Source organism: Nicotiana attenuata, unplaced genomic scaffold, assembly GCF_001879085.1.
Source record: "Nicotiana attenuata strain UT unplaced genomic scaffold, NIATTr2, whole genome shotgun sequence".
NCBI classification, from domain to species: Eukaryota; Viridiplantae; Streptophyta; class Magnoliopsida; order Solanales; family Solanaceae; genus Nicotiana; species Nicotiana attenuata.
The window spans coordinates 13567-21111 of record NW_017675375.1 but is presented as its reverse complement, the minus strand read 5'-3'; the positions used below and the strand labels follow the sequence as shown (position 1 = coordinate 21111).

Genomic DNA, 7545 nt, shown 5'->3' with positions numbered 1-7545 from the left:
AGACTTAAATCCCTCAAGAAACTTGTCTAATAGATCCATCGTCGGGAAAAGTCCAAACTTTTTTTTTCGTTTTTCTAAAAAAATAAAAAAAGATATTTAATTAAACTAACACAACTAAAATAGCATAGAAAGTCACCCAGACAATCTCCTCACCCCACACTTAAAATTGTGCATTGTCCCCAATGCACACCATAACTAATAAAAGGGTAAAAGAGACTCCCTGGTAGGCCAAAGGCCGAAGCACTAACAACTCATGGGGTACTCAGACTTCTCCTAATGGTCTTTTGTGCGGGTACCTCACACTTAGTTCCAACCATTTGGTTTGCTGTTGCATCCTTCCAATAGCTTTGCTTTCCATGTTCCTAGAAATCAAAAATCGACACTACAAGAATAATACAATAATAAATAAATAAATAAAATAAACTAAATTAAAAATAAAAAAATAAAGCTGGTTTGCCTCCCAACAAGCGCTTGATTTAACGTCGCGGCACGACGTGAATCACTTTTTGCCTCCACCTCGAGCGTATGAATTGAACCCCAAGTTTTGATTCAAGCTTATGATTATGGTCATGAGGCGGTGAAACGAATCTAACTGGTCCAAGGAAATAAATGTAGTATTCTGCACTCCTTGGGCTTTGTATGAGGTATGTAATCCTGACTTTCTGGCAAGAAGAATTCCAGAATATATGCACCTTGTTCCTCATTCCTTGACTCTTCAATTGGTTTGGATGACTCTATTTTCATATCATCATCCAAACATAATGTGGAAAAATGCTTGGAGTGTGGACCAATGTGCTCAAACACATGAACTTAAGGACTTTCAACATCCTCAACATCAATGATACTAGAGTCAACAAAATTCATATCCTCAAAGTCCTTGGCTAGCTCTAGTCTCACTTCTTCAACATTGACATCCTCAAATTGTAATTGGCTAGGTTGTTGATGTTCTACTCTGAGCTCCCTAATTAACACCTCAAATTCATGCTCTTCTTGGCTACTATCCTCAATATTGGCTTGTTGAGCATTAAAAGCTCCAACCACTTGACTCAATTGAGCCTTCAACTTGCGAATAGTTGCCTCTTGCCTTTCTATCTGCAATTGTTTCTCATTATTTTATTTCAGAAGGCACTTTAACATATCCTTGATCTCCTTCAGGTCTGCATCCCAGGTTCTTTGTTACCTGCTAACTTCAAAGAAAGGAAGAACTATCATAGTAAGGGGTTGGGGGAAGATAAGAAATATAAGCACAACCATAAAAGTGACCATTTTTACCACCACACACATCATACACATTCCACAAATAAGATTGAGTTGGTGCACATAACTCACTCTCAGGAACGTTTTGAAAATTTTGTCACGGGTGGTTTCCTTCACAATATGTATGGAGATCAATAGTAGAATTATCTACACCTAAATTCTCATAATTCCAAGATGTCATGTTTCTCAAATCAACAGTTATAAAAAAATACAAAAAAAAAAAAAAAACAAAATAAAAGTTCAAACTTGAACCCTAGAAATGTATACAACTACACCGTTAGTTCCCCGGCAACGGCGCCAAAATTTGATCACGCCCAACTCTAGTCCTAAAAAGGCTAAGCGGTCGCTGCAAATATAATCCGGTCTAAAAGTCCGGAGTCGAATCCCACATAGAACTAAGGTTTCACTATAACTGTTCAATATCACTCGGAAGACAAGCTCGAACAATTCTAAGTTATAATATTAAGATTTTTATATCTAACTAATTAACTAAGAAACTAAAGCAGTAAATTAACAACTAAAGATACTAAGGGTTGGAGATTAAATAAAGGAGGTCTAGACTTATGATTTTCCCAAATGTTGGAATCCTTCCTGCTATGTTCCCTACAATTTCGCCTATGTATTCTCTACTGATCGTGAGCACTTTAGGTGTCGTAATTCTCTCTCGAGAAACTACAACAATTTACTAGACATATTCTCTCGAACTACGCTAGTTGGCTTTATCTAACCGTTCATTATGACCACGTCAAGGCTTTGTTATTTCTAAACCTGCCTTTAAACCCGGTGTATTGATTTCTCACATACGTTAGGAGTGACGTTGTTCAACAAGCTCCTAAATATGTATCCTTTCTCAAGCAACACATAATAAATAGGCACAGTCAATGGATGGCCTTTCAATCAACAACAATAAACACGTAGTTGAACAAGTGGAGAAATCCAACGGCTCAATTATATAAAAACATAACAAGAATTTATCCTACAAAAGGTTCCATCAAAACCCTAGATAACAAATTAGCTATTCATAATAGTATGTAAAACTACAATACTGAAAGTCATAACCAACAATGAAAAAATAGGAAGAGGAAGGAAAAACTCGTAGAAGAATTCTTCGCCTTGCTCCTATTGTGTCTCTGCCTCCTTAGGTCGAATCTGTGTCAAAAGTATGTCCAACCTCTTCAAAAAATCATTTTTCCGTGTATATATACCAAGTAGGGTCGGACCCAAGCAATTATACCTTCTCCTACGCGAAAAAGGACAATTTTTCAGGTCTGGACGCTCGCGGTCGTGGTACGGGCGCGGTATTTTCCCAGTGCAGTGCCTCAGTCCACGTCCGCGTTTTTCACCCTGTTCCGTTTGAAATTTGGAAAAAACGTAAAACATGAAAATCGTATCCCTTTGAGTTAGCTTTCCAACCATATATTATATAGACCAAATGGAGTTCGGAGCAAAGACTTATGTCTATTTTACTAGGCAGTGCGCAATATGCCTACTCGAGTCTTTATTTGTTCTTAACTATCAAATTTGACCCCCGAACACGATCCCGTCTTAATTCCTTGGGCTTTTACTCAGACTTCGAAGCTCCAAATCACTAGAATTCATTCCATAACATCTATATAGCTCGGAATCACTCCTACAAGGCATAAAACACACCATTAGTGCAAAACACTAGCGATTAAAGCTCAAACTCAATTAAAGTGCAGTAAATTAGAGTGTAATAAGCGGCTAAAATACGCAATTATAGCCTATCATCAGTGTCTCTGAAATAGTTTTATTTTTTTGGCATTGAAAAAATATGTGATCCATATTCTCATTATTATCACAGTGTGGGCAAAGTTGCGAGGTGATTATATTTTTTCGGAAGAGCATTGTAGCAGACGGGAGTCATTGGTATGTATACTAGAAGCCACAGGAATATTTTTAATTTATTATGACAGTGAGCTTTCCAAATCCAAGTATGTTCAAAGTTACCGTTCGTGGGGTACTGCTAAGAGTTTAAGGAATAGAATATGTACCGATTTAGTCATGAATGATCCCTCCTCTGTTTCTTTCCGGAAAGGAAGCATCTTCTGTTGGTTCCGAGAAAGGGATATAGGTATTGGACACAAGATTTTCAATCTCTATCAGAGGATTGAATGTTAACTTTTTTAAACCAAACATCTGAAGAAATATTAGATTTAAAACGTAAGGATGAAAGTGTAGATACGTGTAGAATAACCATTAGAGAATACATAAAAGAACATCCGGTGGATATATAGCTTGAGAAGTGCAAACAGGACGTGCGCATGAATTTTTGTAAGCGATATCACCATTTTAAACCTTAACAATTAATTAAATTACTGTAATAATATCATATTTAAAAAGAAAACCAAAAGAAAAATAGCACAGCTTACAAAGGAGGCATCAACATCCCTAAGTTTTTAAAAAGTATTGTGATAATCTCTTTAGCTCTGGCTTATGATCAACTAGTTCAGTGCTTTGATAATTTCTAAGAGGTTAGCGGTTCAATACCCCTCTGGGCACGTATATTTTCTAGATGAGGCACAAAAGTATTAAAACGAGGCTACGGAGGTTTGAACTTGCAACCTAACATAAGCTACTCAACTCTTTGTTGCAAGTTGTGTAACTTTATTATATTTTACTATTTTCTTGTTTCTTTATTTGGATTATATATGAGTAATTTGTATATATTTTCGACGAAGCGGTATCACGTGCTACTGCTTGTGCTAAGGTAGATTTGCCCTTGAATGCAAAAGCAGGACAAATAAAAATATGTCATATTTATTAGTAGATGTTTAGACAATATCTAGTTGAAGTTGAAAACAAAATTGAAATTAAAGTTGAGAAATGCGTTGGACTTTGAAATTATGCTTAAACACGAACTTCACTTGAAAATACAAGTCTATGAAAGTTAAAATTTGTGAGTGAATATTTTTCCACTTAAAGCAATACTCAAATCATTTAATATTTCTCCAAAATTGAAAAAAAAAACTAAAAATCACATTTATAAAGATGGATGGCAAAATTAGAAATCTACAGCTGTTTGAAGTTTGATATTCAAAATATTGAAATGATATTTAAACAATCGTTACTTTTTCTCGCTCACCTAATAGGAACTTCAGCCAAAATGGCAAAGAGATACAAGTCATCTTTCGCACCACAAATGCATTGGTGTACCAAAAAATGTGAAGGGGAAATGAAATCAGCCGTGAAAAGTGTAAAACAAGTGGAGATGCGGGGTATCGATCCCCGTACCTCTCGCATGCTAAGCGAGCGCTCTACCATCTGAGCTACATCCCCAACGTGCTAATTACGTTAAGCTCAACTATATAACAATTACTTATCCATTTTTGAACAAATGGCGCCATGAAAGTCGTGCTTTTCTTGACCCGTCTGTCGATGCTAGTGTATTGCAGATACCGCAGTTAGAGTGGTCTTTCAAATACTCAACTCGATATGCAGTTTTTTATGCTGCAAATTATGCGAGGTTACTGTTTAGAACTTATAGATAAGTTGGTATAAGATTTTTTTGGTCAATTTGGTCACATGGACATTCAGTTAGTAGGGTTTACTAGGTAAAATCAGTTTACAAAGTTGGTTTTTTGGACTCCTAAGTTTGTCAAGTTGGTAATTAGCTTAGAGAAAAGGGAAGAACTAATGTTAATATTGGGTAAGAAGAACTACCTCAGTCCCGAACAAGAATTTTTGAACCCCTTGTCATTACACTAGAATGGGATTAATCTCCAAGTGGGCTTAATTTCACAGCTCACATTACTAGTTCCAAGTCCGGATCATGGAGGAGGCTTGCTGTAAGCTGATAGCTGCCGTCAAACTAACAAGCCGTGGTTGGGGTTAAACAGGTACTCCCTCCGTTCCAGTTTATGTGAACCTATTTCCTTTTCGGTCCGTTCCAAAAAGAATGAACCCTTTCTAAATTTGAAAACAATTTAGCTTAAACTTACAATTCTACCCTTACTGAGAAGCTTTTATAACCACACAACTACTCTAGGCCCCTTTTTAACTTGTTTAGGACCACAAATTCAAAAAGTCTTCATTTTTTCTTAAACTCCGTGCCCAGTCAAACAGGTTCACATTAATTGGAATGGAGGAAGTATTTAATTACACTCTTAAATTTTTTCACGAGGCATTCTGTAATTGATATTTTGTTGAGTAGTGATAATCAAACTGCAATGCTCACGGAAGCATACGGGGACAGCGAGCTCATCCATTGAGCCCACTTATTTCAATTAAAGAAACATTTCTTGAGTTACTTGCGAGCGATACAGGCAGAGGGTTGAGCAATTGAGGTTGTGTAGACAGGTGGCTCATCCACCCCCTCCCCTCCTCCGCCCCTACCACCACCATATTTGCGGTGGTCACCCGGCGACCGCGTCGTTATAAGCAATTTCAGGCGACCTTTTTCTCCCTCCCTTCTCTTCTTCTTTTAGTTGTCAGCCTGAACCCCCCCCCCCAAACCCCCACTTATTTATCCCCATATCTCCCTTCTCGTCTTCGTTCTTCCCTTCTTTTCTCGTCCCTTTCTCTGCTTTTTGCCTCCATTTACCTTGCTACTGTCGGGGCTACATCCGTTGTAGCGGTGACAGCCCCTTTTTGGTTTTTGATACGTGGTATTTTCTGTGTTTTTCAGGGAAATTCTCGGAGTTGTTAGAGACAAGCTGGGCGCACGAGCACTAGCAAAGGAGAGTAGCCTAGGCGAGTGTCAGCAAAGGGCGGTGGGAAGCTGGACGTGAGCGTGCAACAACATCGAGTACAACAAATCAACCACAGGCTCTGTTCTCGGGAGTTGGTACCTCCCGTTTTACTGTTTCCCTTTTGGTGTTAGCCAAATTGATGCCACTTTAGTTCACAATAGTTCAATTATACAACTAGTGCGCTAGCGAGTCCTCTTTAGCTTGTTGTAGGTGTAGTGGTTGTAGTCTGGGATGATAGAGTAAGGGCATGTCCTTGGGTGGGGCAGAGTGTGGGGCGGGGGCCAGGGGGTGGGACGGGAGGTGGGGGAGGTAGAGGGGGCAAGGGAGCCTATAGGTTGAGAATCGGGTCATGGAAAATAGGTTCACTAACAAGTAAGTCTATAGAGTTGGCAAAGATCCTTCAGAAGAGGAAGATTATATAACGTATGTCCAGGAGACTAGGTGGGTCGGATCGAGGGCGAAGGATGGGTATAAGTTGTGGTACTCTGGAGTCCTGAGGGGTAAGAATGGAGTAGGTATCTTGGTAGATAGGCATGTTAGAGAGTCGGTGGTAGAGGTTAGGCGGGTGAATGATAGATTAATGACTATTAAGTTGGTGGTGGGTGAGTGTACTTTAAATGTCGTTAGCGCGTACGCGCCGCAAGCAGGCTTGGATGAGGAGATTAAAAAGCGCTTTTGTGAGGGGTTGGATGAGATCGTGCATAGTATTCCGCCTGCCGAGAGGTTATTCATAGGAGGAGATTTCAATGGTCATATTGGGTCGTCTGCAGGTGGTTATACTGAGGTGCATGGCGGCTTCGGTTTCGGGGAGCAGAACGGAGGGGGTACTTCACTGTTGGACTTCGCCAAGGCATTCGAGCTAGTGATTGCGAACTCAAGTTTCCCGTAGCGGAAGAGCATTTGGTTACTTCCAAAGTTCGGTGGCGAAGACTAAAATTGACTATCTCCTCTTCAGGAGATGTGACAGAAGGTTGTGCCAGGATTGCAAGGTTATTTATCCCTGGTGAGACCTTCGCAACGCAACATAGGCTTTTGGTGATGGACATGGTATTATGATTAGGAGGAAGAAGAGGTCAGTTTGAGGTCGTCCGAGGATCAGGTGGGACGCCTTGACTAAGGATAAAGTTCATGAGTTGGAAGGAAGGTTATCGACTATGAGAGCTTGGAGGAGTAGTGGGGACGCAAACACTATGTGGTCGTCGACGGCGGACTGTATAAGGAAGGCGGCGAGAGAGGTGTTAGGGATATCTTCGGGCCGCACCAGTGGCCACAAAGGAGACTGGTGGTGGAATGCAGTTGTCCAAGGTAAAGTGGAAGCGAAAAGGCGGCTTACCTGCGGTTAGTAGGGAGCACTGGCGAGGAGGAAAGGAGAGCGAACAGTGAGAGGTATAAGGTAGCTAGGAAGGAGGCGAAGATGTAGTCATGGAGGCTAAGACCGCGGCTTTTGCTCGTCTGTATGAGGAACTGGGGAACAAAGGCGGGGAGAAGAAGTTATTCCGGCTGGCTAAGGCGAGGGAGAGGAGGGCTCGGGATCTGGACCAAGTGAGGTGCATAAAAGATGAGGACGGCAAAGTTTTGA

The 7545-nt window shown here is 40.3% G+C and overlaps 1 non-coding gene across 1 annotated transcript; it reads right to left on the bottom strand.

Annotated features, from left to right (window-relative positions):
* Positions 1-4481: 4481 nt before the first annotated feature.
* On the bottom strand, positions 4482-4554 carry TRNAA-AGC. The gene has a single exon. It is a non-coding gene; the product is annotated as a tRNA-Ala (tRNA).
* Between the last annotated feature and the right edge of the window lie 2991 nt (positions 4555-7545).